The sequence below is a fragment of the Mauremys mutica genome, chromosome 1 (assembly GCF_020497125.1).
Source record: "Mauremys mutica isolate MM-2020 ecotype Southern chromosome 1, ASM2049712v1, whole genome shotgun sequence".
Classification (NCBI taxonomy): Eukaryota; Metazoa; Chordata; order Testudines; family Geoemydidae; genus Mauremys; species Mauremys mutica.
The window spans coordinates 13,906,750-13,922,876 of record NC_059072.1 but is presented as its reverse complement, the minus strand read 5'-3'; the positions used below and the strand labels follow the sequence as shown (position 1 = coordinate 13,922,876).

Sequence of the window (16,127 nt, the reverse complement as noted above, 5' to 3'; positions counted from 1 at the left end):
GTCATTTTCACCCGCTCACAACTCCTTCAGGAGGACAGTTTGCAGGAGTTCACAAAATAAATCATTGCTTTTTTCATAAAACCAATGAAAATAAGACACCATGAAAATAAGAACTTTTGGGGGGCATATATGGTCACCTTAGTCTAAAAGAAGAAAACCATAGGAATGTAACTTCCCACCTGTGCATACATGTAAAATTCAATGGAGAGAGAAGAGAATAAATAGCCCTCTCCTATGTGTTTATAACAAATTAAATATAGCTATTCTGATCACATGCTTCAGGCCATAAGCTGATGCTTGCAAGGAGTCAGGAAGGTAAATCTCTATCCTTCCCCCACCACTTACTCAGATCACTGATAGCACTTCACAATTGCCTAGTACAATACATGGAAGGGTCTCACCTTTCTCTTGTGCAATACCTTGTTGGCCACTTCCAGAAGCAGGAAGTTGGAGTTAATGAATCAATGGCTTAAATGAGTCATGCTAATTCGTGTTCCTATCAGTGACAATAGACAAGGAAGCCACATACAAAGTTTGCTTGGCCAATTCTAATTTTATCTGCTGAGTGACTTTTGCTCCCCAATTTCCCTCCCCCAACTCCTCACCCCTTTTGCATGTCAAGGAGAAATTTGACAGCAATAGCTGGGAAAAATGCAACTGAAGTCCCATCCCAAAGAACTATCAGATGGTTCTTTTAATGGTTCTCTTCACAAAAATGATAGCACTTTCAGCATTGTAAGGATCGCCCACCAGTATGTTGCAGAATAGCTTAGCAACCGTCACTAGGGAGACAGTCAAAATTCTGAAACATGCAAACAAGAAACACCAAGCAACTTAAGGAAGTTCCAGATTCCTTTAGATCCTTCCAAAATAATGTAATTTCCAGCCCTGGCAGATAAAATACAATTCAACAGCATGAAGTGTAACCATTTAATAAAAGGAAGAACACAGACATACTTGAATTTTTTACAAAATAATAATATACTTTTCATGGAGTCAAGACAAAAACACACCAAAAAATTTAATACTATAATATAGAAAATGTAGCCAGTTACCCTAAAAATACATGTAATTAGGGTAAAATCCTACTTTTTTATAATTCTCTCTTTTGGGTACATCTAATGACCCTAGTGAGGGATCAGGGACCATTTGTTGTAAATTACTGACTACCTAGCTTAATTAATAGAACATTTTGTTATATAAAATAGGTACCACAGGGTGATTTTATTGCAAGTCTAACAATATTTAGTGTTCTTCTTAAAGCCCCAGCTCCTGGTGTCCAGTGATTATGTGAGAGTCTCAGCTATTTTTTTAAAGCAAGTTTCTAATCCTAATGATTGCAGCAAAAACGTTGAAAATGTGATTTAAGTGCAGCCTGGAGGCCAACATAAAACACCCCACATGTATAAATATTATTTTAAAAATATCATGATGCTTTGGAGCCTGGCACATGATTTTTGAGTGCCTAGGTTGACAATACTGGTACCATGTTAACAATATATGAGTGACTGTGTAATGTTAACAGGAGTAATTATGCTAGTACTGGTGTTCAGCCTTCCAGTGCTTTCAGAAGACTCAGAGTGATCTGAGTTTTGGTTAATTAAAGTGCTGTGCCTTCTGTTTGACAAAACTGTATCCCAAGTACTCAATAGACATTACAAGGATTGCTATGCCAAACATTTAATCCCTTTAAGAGCATCATGACTCTTCAGAATTGAATGGATTTGTTCTTTTTATCTATGGAAGGTAATCACCACTGTAGTGTCTGAGCTCCTGACAATATTTAATGTATTTATCCTCACAACACCCTTCTGAGGTAGGAAAGCACTATTATGCCTCTTTGTACAGATAGGGAACAGAAGACTCAACCACAGAGGAAGTCTGTAGAAGAAGAAGGACTTCAACCCAAGTCTTCTAATGTTTAAGCTTACAGCCCCTAATCACTGGACCACTCTGCTGAGGCGTAAGTAGCCCCCTCCATTTTATTCTGTAGCTTTGTTCTCAGCACTCTGTCACAGGGCGATAAGGGAGACATTATTGAGAAGGACTGTGCAATGATAGGTGATCCCAGAGGCATAACAGCTCTAGGAGGAATACTGACAGAAAACGGGTTAGACCTGTCCCAGATACATACATGCAGCATATGCTTGTCCCCTCAAAATAGCCCACCTCTACTGGCTAGTGCCAGAGGAGACCCACTGGAAAATCTAAGGCCTTAGTCCATGCATGTGAGGAGTGCAAGGACCAAATCTGTTTCTGATCTCTTTGTGCCGATAACCCTTATGCCTTCATTGTTTTGTACACCAGTCAAGCAGTCATCTTGAACTTGTCCACCTCATAAATTCCCAAACTTAGTTAAATTCTCAGCTGAGAATTTTCACCCCTCTCACTTCCCTTACTCATAGGTATTATATATTAACTCTGCCATGGTATGTTGAGCATTTTGAGGTACAATTTTAATGAGAGACAAGATCAGTAGAACAGGTCAGGAATTTTTTGATAAGCATATTTCATTAGAAAATGCCTATTTGTTGAAACCATGACTGTTTGAGGGATAGAGTCCATTATGACAAATTTCTCATTTAGGAAAACAAAATAAAAAAAAAGTTTTGAAATTATTGAAATGACTGTTTGACATTTTAAAAATGAAAAAAAATCAAATTTTCCAGTTCAATATGCCTTTTTTTGTTTAGAAATTTAAGCTAATTATAGTAAAAATATTTTTAAAAGGTTAAAATCAAGACAAAATATTTTAAAGCTATTGAAATGATACACTATCAGAATCATTTTTGGTTTGGTTTTGGATTGTCAGTTTGTGAAAAAATTTTAGATTGAATTTTCATCTTGATTTGGGATGGGAAAATTTTTTTAAAACTGTCAGTTTTTCCTAGGACAAGAAAACCATTTCCTGTCCATCTCTTAAAATCAGGTATTTTATTATTAAAATACAGGATTTACATACTTTTTAAAAAATAAAGAGTAATATTTAGTATGGAACAAAATTGAGGGGCCTTGACTGAGTTCAAATTATGAAGGGTATTGTGAAAAATGATCTGTCCCTTTTATAATCCTGCTGCATGGATGGACCCAAGAAATCAAAGGACAGTGTGTTTGGAACAAACCGTTTATGCAGCAGATGGTCAACAAGATAATTCACTGCTACTGGAAATTGTTGAGACAAATTCTGTGACTGGATCTAATAAGAGACTGGATAATTTTACAGTCATTAACACTGCAAGCTAAGTTTATAAGAAGGGTAATCAAACATCCTACTGCAGGGCATAAACTAATTGCCCAGGAGGTCAGAAATTACTCATTGCTCCCACGTTCAGAATTGCACCAGTGGCTAGATGTGCTATGGGTAATTCTCCTCTTCCCCTGAAACATGAGATGTAAGCCACTGCCTGGATATCAGGCTAGACGGAACAGTGGCGGGATTCAAAATGGTGAGTCATGGGTCAAAATCTACCCTGCTCCTGTGCAATTCCATTAATTTGTATATAGCATCTTTCATCCAAAATGCTTAACAGAGTTAAATATAAATGTCAGCTGTGGTTGAGAGAAGTTAAGAGAGTAGGCGGGAGAGTTGAGGGGAGGGGGAAGGTTATAACTAGGATGGAGGTTATATGTGTTTAGTGATGTTGTGTGGGAGGGGGGTGGAGTAAGGGCATTTCCTCTTTCAAAATGTTATTAATGCATCACAGTCCCTCCCTTAGTTTCCACTGTTGAAAGCCACTGGAGGGTCAAAGGGAAGGGGAAAGCACAAATGGAGTTTCTGCATCATTTGTAATCAAAGGCCCTATCTCTGATTGCATTATGATCGTGTGTAGAAATGCCAAACAATAAGTCATACGCATCATAATTCCCTCCAATGGGTAGGGTTTGGCCACCCACAATGCCCCTCTGACCATGCAGATGTCCTGAGATCCATAAGGAAATCCAGCATTTGTTGGGAGCACACTCAAGGACATCGGACCTTCTATGCCCATGTACAGCAGCTCTCACCTGGCTCTGCTTCCTCCTTGGTCTTCAAAGGCTACAGAGTCCCATCCGTGCAGTATCCACATGGAGGAGCTTTCGTAGGGCTGGGGAACGATGCCACTTAAACTCTCTCTGCTAAATTTCTGTCCACTTGAGTGGCTATTTCTTTCCTGGAATTGCCTTGGTGGCTAAAAATCAGAGGGGACAAACTGGCCCTAAATCTTCAGGCTCCATTGTTGTGCTGGCTACCCTATGAGAAATCTCGCTGTGATAATGAAACATCGAAGTCTATGATTTTAATCACGTGTCAGGAAACTCAAAGTTAAGGTTTCCACAGCAACGGCGCAGTAAAGCTCTTTGTGTGCTGCAGGCGGTGAAAGCATAGTTCAATTAAAGATTGTCTCAATTACCTGACAGCCTTTCATCCTCTTGAATTCTATTCCCTTCTCTCCCTCCCTCACATTCTTCTAATTATCTTTCAAACAAGGGGCTGGCCTGGACCAGTCGTGGCAGCACCATGCACTATGCTGTCACCCAGGAAATCTGAGCTTGCGTCCCAGTGACAGGGGCTGGAGTGCTGTAGAGGGGCCATGGTCAGCATCAAGCAGCTCTCTAGAAACACCAGTCAGTGTTAGAAGCAACCTGGATGGACTCTGGGTGGAAAAACCTCACCCAGCTTTCCCCTGCAAGCAGGCTTATTCAGTTAATGGGGCTTTTTAAGAAGCAGGAAATGGAGGAGATCCATGGACATAGGAGGGATAGAAAGAGAATGCATAACTCTGGGGACTCTGCAGAGAGAAGGGGAGGGAAGACAGTTGATCTAGTGGCTAGATCAGAGGACTGAGAGTCTGGACGGCTTCTGTAAGCAGCTTGGATAAGTCAATGCGCCTCTGTGCCTGATTCCCCGACAGAAAGCAAAAAATAGGAATAATATTGATACCTAACTACTCCAGAAAGATGTTGTGAGGCTTAACTAATTCCTATGGGCAAAGTGCTTTGAGATTCTCAGAAGTTCTACAGAAGTGTCAGGCATTCTCATTAGCATCATATGTATTGTACCGCCTTCGAGGTAGGTAGAGTGTCTCTCTCTAAATATAGAGTCCTTACGAGTCTTGCCAACATTTTGCCTCCCAGGTAGCACTCATCTAAAGGACTCTGCTTTACTCTACTTTGGTTAAATGCTGATCAGCTGTGCCAGCACTGATAGGTCAATGCCTGGGCTAAGCCTCAATGCTGACAGAGCAGCATGATGTGCTGTCTGCTGGGCCACTGGGCAGCTCTTCAATATCACATTCTTTTTCTTAACGGAAGGTCAGAGCCTGCTGCTCTGCAGGCCATAACAGCAGCCCCAGCGCAGCCCCTTGCATGGCCGCAATAGAAGCAGATTTGATGGGGACTCAGGAGGAAGGAGCCAACAGAAATGAGACGAGGCAGCCAAAGGTCACTCTGGCCTGCCAGCTGTAAAAACAATCCCAGCGACATGGCTATTAAAATCCAGGGCTTGGGAGCAACCTCCTCCAGCATCCACTATTGCACTCACTTACCCCTCCCAACCCCTGCATGTGGCCTGCATCATGCCAGCATGAAAGAGGCAAGGCAACCAGCAGGAGGCATAAGGCAAGGGAGCAAGGGTTGCACAGAGGGAGATGAAAGCTCTGTTTGGCAAAGGCCAGTGATGATGGGGGGCCAGCCACCGCAGGCCGCCGAGATAGAGTTTTTAAGTACATTTCAGCATAGCATGTTTGCTCCTAAGAAATCTAATATCCTTTGGGTCAGTGCAGGCCAACTGTTAGATATAAAGAATTCATAGTGCTTGCAATCCCCAGATGAACCATTTTCAATTCTTCATGTTTCTGAAAAACCATTGTGTCGATTTATCAGCGGTGGCTGTGCCGCATAACGAGGACCATCTCCTGCCTTAATGCCAAAGTGTAAATATTGCATTGCAGCAAATAGCAGTAGATAATGCATAATAATGAGCTGGGTTTGTTATATGATGTGTTACTTGGGCCTGCAAAACAATGCATCTCTTTTTTGTTTTTCTTTTTAAGTTTTTCCCCTGCAAAAAATAGCCTTAATGCCTGCTGCAGAAGTGAAATAATCATTTACAATTCCTGAAAAATGGATGATATGATAAGAAAGACAAGGACAGGGATGAAAGACCAATTCTGATCTGACAAGTCATTGGTTTCGTCAGTGCAAATTCACTTAGACACCAGCAGAGCTCTAAGCAGAGCTGAATTTTCATGCTGCAGAGATGGACTTTTCATATTGTCTCATACCGCTTTTATTTAATAGGATAGGACTTCCAGGCTCAGCACATGATTAAACAACTCTTATGAAAAGAAATTTTGCTTGAGCCAATGGTAATCAAGTGGTAGTTCTGTGATTTTTTTTCTAGTTAATTTCCAGTTCTCATCAGAAATGCATTCCCTTCCTCCCACCTCAATAAGACAAGGTACAGAGCACTTCAATGGCTGTCAATCATCTTGCATTGTCAGATACAAGCACTTTAGGAATTACTGAACCAGTGTTTAGCAAATGCTAAACAAATTCACATCAGTGCAGAACATGAAGAATCTGATTACTGTATCTTCATCCAAAATGAGGAGTAACTTGTTCTCCTTTTAAGATATACTTTTTAAATTTTTGTGATAGATAATGAACTGGCAACCCGAGACGCTGAAGTCCTTTATCCACTGGAAAGATGCAGTGTGGTCAGTAAGGGGATGGCTACACAGCAACCAGACACCTGCGGCTGGCCCATGCCAGCCAAATAGGGCTTGTGGAACTCAGGCTGAGGGGCTGTTTCACTGCTGTGTAGTCTTCCAGGCTTGGGCTAGATCCCAGGCTCAATGAGGGTCCCGAGCTCAGGCTCCAGCCCCAGCCTGAAAGTCTACACAGCAATGGTACAGCCCCGCAGCCCAAGCCCTGCGAGCCTGGGTTGGCTGGTACAGGCCAGCTGAAGGTTTTTCTTTGTTGTGTAGACACCACCATAACAGTTCAAACTTCCCCCGTGGCCCCCATTTCACCCCTTTCAGTGCACCTTCACCTTAACCTGGAGGTGCCACCAGAGCGTCCGGGACTCATTCAGTGCTTGGTTTCTCTGCTGAGACTGCCAACTAATCAGTTGCTTCATCCCACCAGTTGTGAAGCCCTTCTCTGAGCTGCTGAGTACCCTGGAATGAGTGGTAGTTGAGGGAGCTCCGCACCTTGCAGGATTCAACCCTAAAAGGTGCCAGTGGCTCTGTAATGGGTCCACCTGTCCCCATTTCATATAGGGCCAACACACTCAAATGGCAGTAACTGTCAGGCACTGTGAACTGGTGGCCTACATGTGAAAGGCTCTGTAATATGGATATTTTCACCTGCTATCCTTGTGGGTTTTCTCCTGTGATATCCAGTGCCTCCAATGAAGAGACATTAAAAATTATGTCGCTTCTTCTGTTTCTCTTGCCACTCATTTTATAATGACCAATAAGGTTTTATGTATCTACATGCATGCACAATAACATCCAGAAATTCAAATAGTAGTTTAGTCCTTGCAGCAGTTACACCAACTACCTGTGCCTTTGAGTTTAAGGCCTTTACCATCAGTCTCCCTGTTCACCAAACACGGATGGATGTTAGTTATAGCACATGTTAATGCAAAGTAGCCTGATATTAAAAGGTGCTGAGCACCCATTTACCCACTAAAGTTAATGGGGACTGCCTGTATGTTGGTGTGACTGTTCTCAGGGTGCCCAGGACAGCTAGTCACCTCCAGTGAGAGGGAAACTTTCTGGTGGTAGCCGGGTGTCAGTTCCCTAGCACCATCAGCCTTTCAGCCACTCAAGCTCTTTCCTCTGGGCTGTAGCAGCCCAGACTTTGCCTTGCAGGTTAGCAATAGGGACATCCCAATCCCTGAGTCCCTTAGACTTAGGGTCCTTCCCCTTGTGATATCCAGCCCCTGACACTGGCTTCTCACAGAATTTCCAGATCCTTTGCACCCAAATGAGCAGCGTACCCCAGTTTTCCAGTTTTCCCTTAAACCACCACTCCCGTAAAACCATACTTGTAAGCACTTGTGAGCACCAGGGCCGGCTCCAGACCCCAGCGCGCCAAGCACGCACTTGGGGCGGCGTCCCGTGGGAGGGCGGCAGGCGGCTCCGGTGGACCTCCCGCAGGCATGCCTGCGGAGGGTCCGCTGGACCCGCGGCACCGGTGGACCTCCCGCAGACGTGCCCGAGGAGGGTCTGCTGGTCCTGCGGCTCCAGTGGAGCATCTGCAGGCATGCCTGCGGGAGGTTCACCGCAGCCGCGGGACCAGCAACCACCAGAGCGCCCCCCGCAGCGTGCCGCCGTGCTTGGGGCAGTGGAAATCCTAGAGCCGCCCCTGGTGAGCACTTATGATAAAACAAAAGTAAGCTTATTTAGGAAAGGATAAAGATTTAATTAGAAACAAAAGAAAATGATGGAAACACTCAATTACAACACAGAACAAAACATAAAACATGAACTTGGGTCTACACTTAATAGCCACCTTTGCTGTATAATAAAGTAGAATTCCCCCCAAAAGTTCAGTCTTTTGCAGAGCTGGCTTTTTTTCAGATAAACCAGGATCCAAGTTTTCATGAATTCCCATCCCCACCCCTCCACATCTGCCCATTCCTCAAGCGGTTTCCTCTGTGAATGAGTGCAAGTGTCCTTCCCCTCACGCTGTTATACTGAAAACTATCTTTTGTTTCTATTCATATAGGTTGAATCCCTGCCTTGTGAAGTTTCATATTTTATCTTTAGGTGATTTTGATTGTTTGTTGTTGCCTCTGATGGTTTCCACTTCGAAGTCTATTGCTCAAGGTTAAACAATTGAGCCTTGCATGGCATCATCACTGGCCAGACAGGGCAAGGTGACAATTTCCCCTTGCCCACATGGGCTGTTACTGGGACATCCTGGTGACAAGTCTCCTTTTTTCTCCACAAAGCAAACTTTCAGTATAAATACATTGATCCTTAAATATTACCCATACATACAGCTCCCAGTGATTACGAACCTTGATATGTTACAAGCTCTCTGTAAATATCTTACATATTATTCTTTTTGGACAAGAATCCTGCAAGATATGTGTTTGCTGTAATGAGTTTATCAGGTCTGAGGTAAGAGTTGTTTGCAAAGAACAGGGGACCCATTTCCAAGGGGTCTCTGTCACAGTGGGTACCTCTGAAAAATCAGGCCAAGTTTATTTAGGTGACTATCAGTGTAGACTTCTGAAGTTAGGCACCTAAGTTCAAAAATCATGACTCGTGGTTTTAGCTCAACATTGCTGGCCTGTAAGAAAAGACTGAGGCCAAGAGTTTAGAGCCCAGGACTGGAAGTCAAGAACTCTTCCGTTCTACTGTCAGCTCAGCTAGTGACTCACTGGGAAATTATTTAATCTCTGTGTCTCAGTTCTGATATCTAATTTATACTCACACATCTCGGTTGTGTTAATGACACTCACACTAATAATGATCATTTTTATATAGTACTTTTCATCAGTAGATCTCAAAGTGCTTCATGATTTTTCATATATTTATCCTCACAACACCCCTGGGAAGTACAGAAGCTTTATGATACCTATTTTCCAGCTGGGAAACTGAGGCACAGAGAGGCTAAGCGATTTATCCAAAGTCACCCAGGAAGTCCATGGCTGAGCAGGGAATTGGATCTGGGTCTCCCGTGTTCTTAGCCAATGCCCTAACCACAGGATCTTATAGAACTGGATTTTTTAAAAAAAATGTTCATTGAAAATTTATTTTTCTTTTCGTTTTCCCCTTCCCCCATTTTCATCAAAATTTCCCAGGAGCACTTGTTCAGATTTTCATTGAAAAACTAAAACTGAAAATAAATTTTAAAAAATCAGTTTTTGAAAGCTGTTTTCTGTTTAAAAAATATTTTTTATTTCCTGTAACAATTTTTGATATTCAAAAATGATTTTTGGTTAAAATATTTCAAGTTTTGGTAGAAACATTTTCATTTTTGAAAACAGTTTTCTGAAAAACAATGAACTGACAAGAAAATTTTCACAAAAGTTTTCATCTGACAAAAATCCATTTTTGACAAAATTGCTTTTTAATGGAAAAAAAAGGGAGACAGATAATGAGGTTGTATATCAGATCTATGATCCAGTCCAGAGCCTCTACTACAAGACCACCTTTTTCGCCACAAATTTTTTGCTGTCACATTCCACCTTTTTTTAATTTTAAGACTCATAGAAATGTAGGGCTGAAAGGAACTTCAGAAGGTCATCTAGTCCAGCCCCCCGAAGTAGAGAAAGGATTAAGTACACTAGGATTTGTCTAACCTGTTCTTAAAAACCTTCAGTGATAAGGACAACTTCCCTAGGTAACCTTATCTATCCTTAGTGTTTGAAAGTTTTTCACTAATATCTAACCTAAGTCTCCCTTATTGCCAACTAAACTGATTATTTCATATCCTACCCTTGGTGGACATGAAAAACAATTTATCCCTGTCCCCTTTACAAGAACCTTTTACATGGTTGTAGATTGCTAACAGGTCTCCACTCAGTTTTCTCCTCTGTAGATTAAACATGCCTAATTCTTTCAAACGCTCCCTCATAGGTCATGTTTTGTAAACTTTTTATTTTTGTTGCTCTCCTCTGGACTGTCTCCAGTTTGTCCACACTTCATAAAAGTGTGGTGCCCGAAACTGAACACAGTACTCCAGATGAGGCCTCACCCTTTATTCAGTGCTGAATAAAGCAGAGTAATTACATATAACAAACCTGTTGTTATTTCATCCCAGAAACGCATTTGCCTTTTTTTTTTTCAGCAGCATCACATAACTAATTGATGACTATTTGAACACTGTTTTTGCCTGTCATTATTTCTCAGAACAGGCGAAGTCAGGGACACATTACTATTCACATAGTCCATAAATAAACCATTTATGGCCAGTTGTAAAACAGAGAACTGAGAGTGCTGATTAGTTTAAATTCATGGGCGGCAATGTTATGTATGACTTAGCATCCACAAACAATAAATGACTGGCTGGTTACCATTGACAGCAAGACAGAAACAACATTAAGCTGCTGTTTTTAAAATACAGTTCTGTCGTGAAATAAATGTCATGTTCATAAATGATATAACCAGTAATACCAGGCTTGATTCCATATTTTTAGAATTACTGAGAGCAATTCCATAGCAAATTGTCTTCATTGACAGTAGCCCATGGAAACTTCATGTGCCTCCTAGCCTCCAAAAGCAAAGGCTTATAGCTTCTAGGAGAAAAGAAGACATCCCCCTCACAACAGTTTCTTAGCCATAGAAAGTCATAATATATCATGATATTTTTTTGCACCCTCTAAGGCAGAACCTGTTGCTCCAGCATCTCTAATTGTCATACAGGGCAATTGTGCAACTGCTAGTGATGTCACTGAGCATGCATGGGTGTGTCCCTGAGGAATCACAAGATGGTGTGAGTTCTTCCTGGGCCAATGGTTACATTCCAAGTATCAACCAAGGGCAGAGCCCTGTGCTATATTAGAAATATGCCTGTGTCATCATAGAACTCCAAGGGAAGCAGAGGCAACACCCAAAACAGTGGGTGCCATTAAAACACTCAGTTACTATAAGATCTTCCTATACTTAGCATAACGCAGATTTACACAGGATGGCTCACTGTTCTCTTCTAGTGATGGGACCACACAGAGGTTTAAGCATCTGCAGTGGCCTAATAGCTGGGTGGTTTTGCTCAGGCAATAGGAACTCAGGCTGTCAAGGTTCCTTCCCCACTCTGAACTTTAGGGTACAGATGTGGGGACCTGCATGAACACCTCTAAGCTTAACTACCAGCTTAGATCTGGTTTTGCTGCCACCACTCCCAAATACTAACTCCCTTCACTGGATAGTCTTGAGAGACTTCTTCACCAAGTTCCTGGTGAACACCGATCCAACCCCGTGGATCTTAACACAAGGAGAATTTAACCATCCCCTCTCCTTTCCCCCACCAATTCCTGGTGAGTCCAGATCCAGTCCCCTTGGGTCTTAAAACAAGGAAAAATCAATCAGGTTCTTAAAAAGAAGGCTTTTAATTAAAGAAAGAAAGGTAAAAATCATCTCTGTAAAATCAGGATGGAAAATAACTTTACAGGGTAATTAGATTCATAGAGCCCAGAGGAACCCCCTCTAGCCTTAGGTTCAAAGTTACAGCAAACAGAGGTAAATCCTCTTAGCAAAAAGGAACATTTACAAGTTGAGAAAACAAAGTTAAACCTAACACGCCTTGCCTGGCTGTTACTTACAAGTTTGAAATATGAGAGACTTGTTCAGAAAGAGTTGGAGAGCATGGATTGATGTCCTGTCCCTCTTAGTCCCAAGAGTGAACCACCCCCAAAACAGAGCACAAACAAAAGCCTTCCCCCCACCAAGATTTGAAAGTATCTTGTCTCCTTATTGGTCCTTTGGGTCAGGTGTCAGCCAGGTTACCTGAGCTTCTTAACCCTTTACAGGTAAAAGGATTTTGGTGTCTCTGGCCAGGAGGGATTTTATAGTATTGTACATAGGAGGGCTGTTCCCTTCCCTTTATAGTTATGACACAGGCTTTTTAGCTCCAGAAGTCCAGGGTTCGATTCCCATTGTTGACGACCCAACCAAGGATGTCACATTACATTAAGATAGGGGACATTGTGATAAGTCACTTCAGGGTCATAAAATGTGTCTAATGGTTCCCACTGTAAGTATTACTCACTCTTTGTATTACCACTGTGCCTAGAGGCCACAGCTGAGATCCCCCCATGCCTGATGCTGTACATATACATTGTAAACTCTTTGGGACAGGCACTGTCTGCTACTGGCAAGAAAAAGGAACTATTGCTATCCACTGTCATACGTGTGCAACAGCTGTACAGATGTATCCAGTGATTTGCCCAAGATTACAGAAAAAGTCTGTTACAAAGCAGGAAATTGAACATAGATTTCCTGAGTCCCACTCTGCTTCTTTAAAAACAAGACCAGTCTTCCTTTCACATGTAACAGTCCATGGGTGGCATCAGGAAAAGGCATGTCACTCAATAAAAAGAAGGATGAGTCCACACCATATCATGACTTGGGAGATCCTTTGGGCACAGGAGTAGATTCCTTAATGACCCCTGCCCACTTTGAATTCGTGGCGAGCTGGTATAGTAGAACCACAAGTTAAATTGACTTGTTGGGTAAAAAAGTCCATTTTCATGGATGTCATCCAGACAAAAACACAACACAGCTATTCATTGAACGTTGTTTGCATCTGCTTTGGATTTGGGGGATGATACTGTTTATGCAGTTTGAAAAAACATCTTGAATTAATATTCAGCGTTTACTAAGTCCCTTGGATTTCCTGATGTAATTTGCATTAGCTCATAGCAGCAGGGGCCTCCAGAGAGCCAGCACCAAAAATGTCAATAGTGAAACAAATGCTTTGATATGTTATAAAACAGAGTCTTCTTCACCTTTACTATATAATCATTTGTAAAAAGAAGCAAAAACAAATAAACCAGACCTGTTGTCCATTTCATTCCTAAGGAAAACATTGCAGCCATTAAGGGAACATTTAGGCGGCGGCACATTTGAATGCCAGTGCTTATTGTGCATTTGACAATCTTGAGTTATAAAATCGTTAGCAACACAGGGACTATTTCCAGAGATATTTGAACCATTTCAGACAAACTAGGAATCCCAGAAAAGAAGTATGGGTTTGTTGTGAAGACACTGAACTGGGATTTGAGCTCTGATGCTCCCTTTGTAATTTTGGGCAAGTCATATAGTCTCTTGGTGTCTCGTTTTTATGATGTTTCCTTTTTTTCCCCCCCCTTTGTCTGTCTTATCTAATTCAATGGTGAGGTCTTTGAGGGAGGGATTGGCTCCTGATATGTATCTGTACAGCTCCTGACACAATAGGACTGCCAATGTCTGTTGGGACCTCTAGAAGCTACTGTAATATAAATAATTCATCATCATCATCATCATCCTACCAAACATTGCCCTGAAACTCAGACTGAACCCACATGAAATCAGACTCTAAGTACATAAATATTTAGCCAACTTTATTTTTCAATGGTTTTTCATGGTTTTTTCTTCCAGTGTGTTCTGCCACTGCACTTCCAGTTCCAGCAAGGAGCAGAAGCATGGCAAAGGCTGTTCTTTTGGTCAGAGAGGAAGTCCCACTGGAAAGCTATTCTAACAAGTGTGCTGTCTGATTTCCTGAGCAAAAATGTTTAGATACTTTGGCAGAATCCAGCTATGAACACATGGAGATGATTATTGAGAAGGTTGTGTGGGCCCATACTGCCAGTACATACACTGAGAAGAACTGAAAGTCATTACCACCTGGTGGCACAAGTGGCAGCCCTGCTGGCTGTTGTGTCTGAGAAGCCAAGGTTTCAATCAACATGGAGCCGAAGCTACCTCCCACTTCTATTAGTGGTTCCTTCAGGTCACCACTAAGTCACAAGACACCGTGGAAAAGTTGCATGGCCATTGCCTATGTTGTATCAGTTCCGAGGGTAGAGAACTTCAGGCCTATCAGGTCTTGGACCGAGTGCTACATTCACTAAAAATCAGAGTGTTTATGTACCGCTAAAAGAGTTTGAATTTTGGGCAAAGTTTAATGGTTACCATGGAAACCTGGGAAGCTCAATTCTAACATACACCTCATTCTGTCATTGCATGGTTCTGTACAGTATTTTCTCCCTATCTCAGTTTAGTGCAAATGTAACTTCTTTTTAATGATCCATGGTTATTATATTCAAGACGGAACAGTTCAAGACGGCTTATATAAGTCAGGTGGATAAGACAAGATGCTGTCAAACAGTGTGTTTGAAAAATACTGTGAAATCAAATACATTATTCAGCCAATGTTACTGAATCTGCTTCTGTCAGTATTTATACCACAATGGTAACCAAGTGCCTTGAGGGTAACCAGCTCTTTCATTGTAGCTCCCCCCCCCCGCTTAAACTTATCTTTTCAGGCCTGAAGGCCAGGACCTTGTGCAATATTACATAGTGCCTTTCATCTGAGGGTCTCAAAATGATTCACAAAACCTAAGCATATCTTAAGCACAAAACTTCATGTCACCTCTATGAAGTACAGTGGGTGGTAGGATGCCAGTCACTGCAGTATAGACATTCATATACAAGTTTAAATATAAGCATACAACTCACCAAAATGGACTATCCATCCAAAGAGGATGGAGCTAGACTGTTCTCAGTGGTAGCAGATGACAGAACAAGGAGTAATGGTCTCAAGTTGCAGAGGGGGAGGTGTAGGTTGGATATTAGAAAAAACTTTTTCACTAGGAGGGTAGTGAAGCACTGGAATGGGTTACCTAGGGAGGTGGTGGAATCTCCTTCCTTAGAGGTTTTTATGGTCAGGCTTGACAAAGCCGTGGCTGGGATGATTTAGTTGGGAATTGGTCCTGCTTTGAGCAAGGGGTTGGACTAGATACCTCCTGAGGTCCCTTCCAGCCCTGATATTCTATGATTCTATGACTATTTTTGCCACCCTAGGATTCAGCTCCTTAAATCTGTATCCTCCTATTACAGAGACCCCTAGGCTTCTGCAAAAAGATGGGATTTCAATTCGGCTCTAAAACCACACATTCTGACCTGCGTCGATGGACAGTACCACAGACTAGGCCACTGTGATGTCCTGACCCTTTAAATATTTGAGTACTCTTCCCTTTCCCAGTAAAAAGCATCAGTTGTGTGTTGATTTCAGTTTTGCCGTGCTTAAATGAGCTTCTCTGTGTCTGTATCTCCTTCTCTGCTGGGTCCAGCTAGATCATTTGGCAATGAAGGATTTCGGGCACATGAATGTCCAGTGCTCCCATTGCCTGAACAAGAAGAAGAAAAAGTAGCCATAAAAGGAGGGGAAAAGTTCTCCTGGAGACACAAAGTGACCGACTGCTGCTTTTTGCTGCTGGGACAGTGTGAACCAGCCAGCTAGAGAGGAGGAGGATCAATTAAAAAGAAAACAAAGGAACAGGCTGCTGCCTGGAGCTACTTCAAACAAAGCAGTGATGGGGAGGTACGTAGCCCTGTCAACTAACCATGTGCAAACAGGCAGACTGGCAAACAGCTTAGCCTGCACTGAGGGACGATAGCCAGCAGAGGGAGCACAAATACAGCCAA

The 16,127-nt window shown here is 42.2% G+C and overlaps 1 long non-coding RNA gene across 1 annotated transcript; it reads left to right on the top strand.

The window, feature by feature from the left end:
- Nucleotides 1-1,518: 1,518 nt before the first annotated feature.
- On the top strand, nt 1,519-14,680 carry LOC123369021. Its single transcript, XR_006578965.1, has 3 exons — nt 1,519-1,746; nt 1,849-1,963; nt 14,079-14,680. It is a non-coding gene; the product is annotated as an uncharacterized LOC123369021 (long non-coding RNA).
- Nucleotides 14,681-16,127: the final 1,447 nt, after the last annotated feature.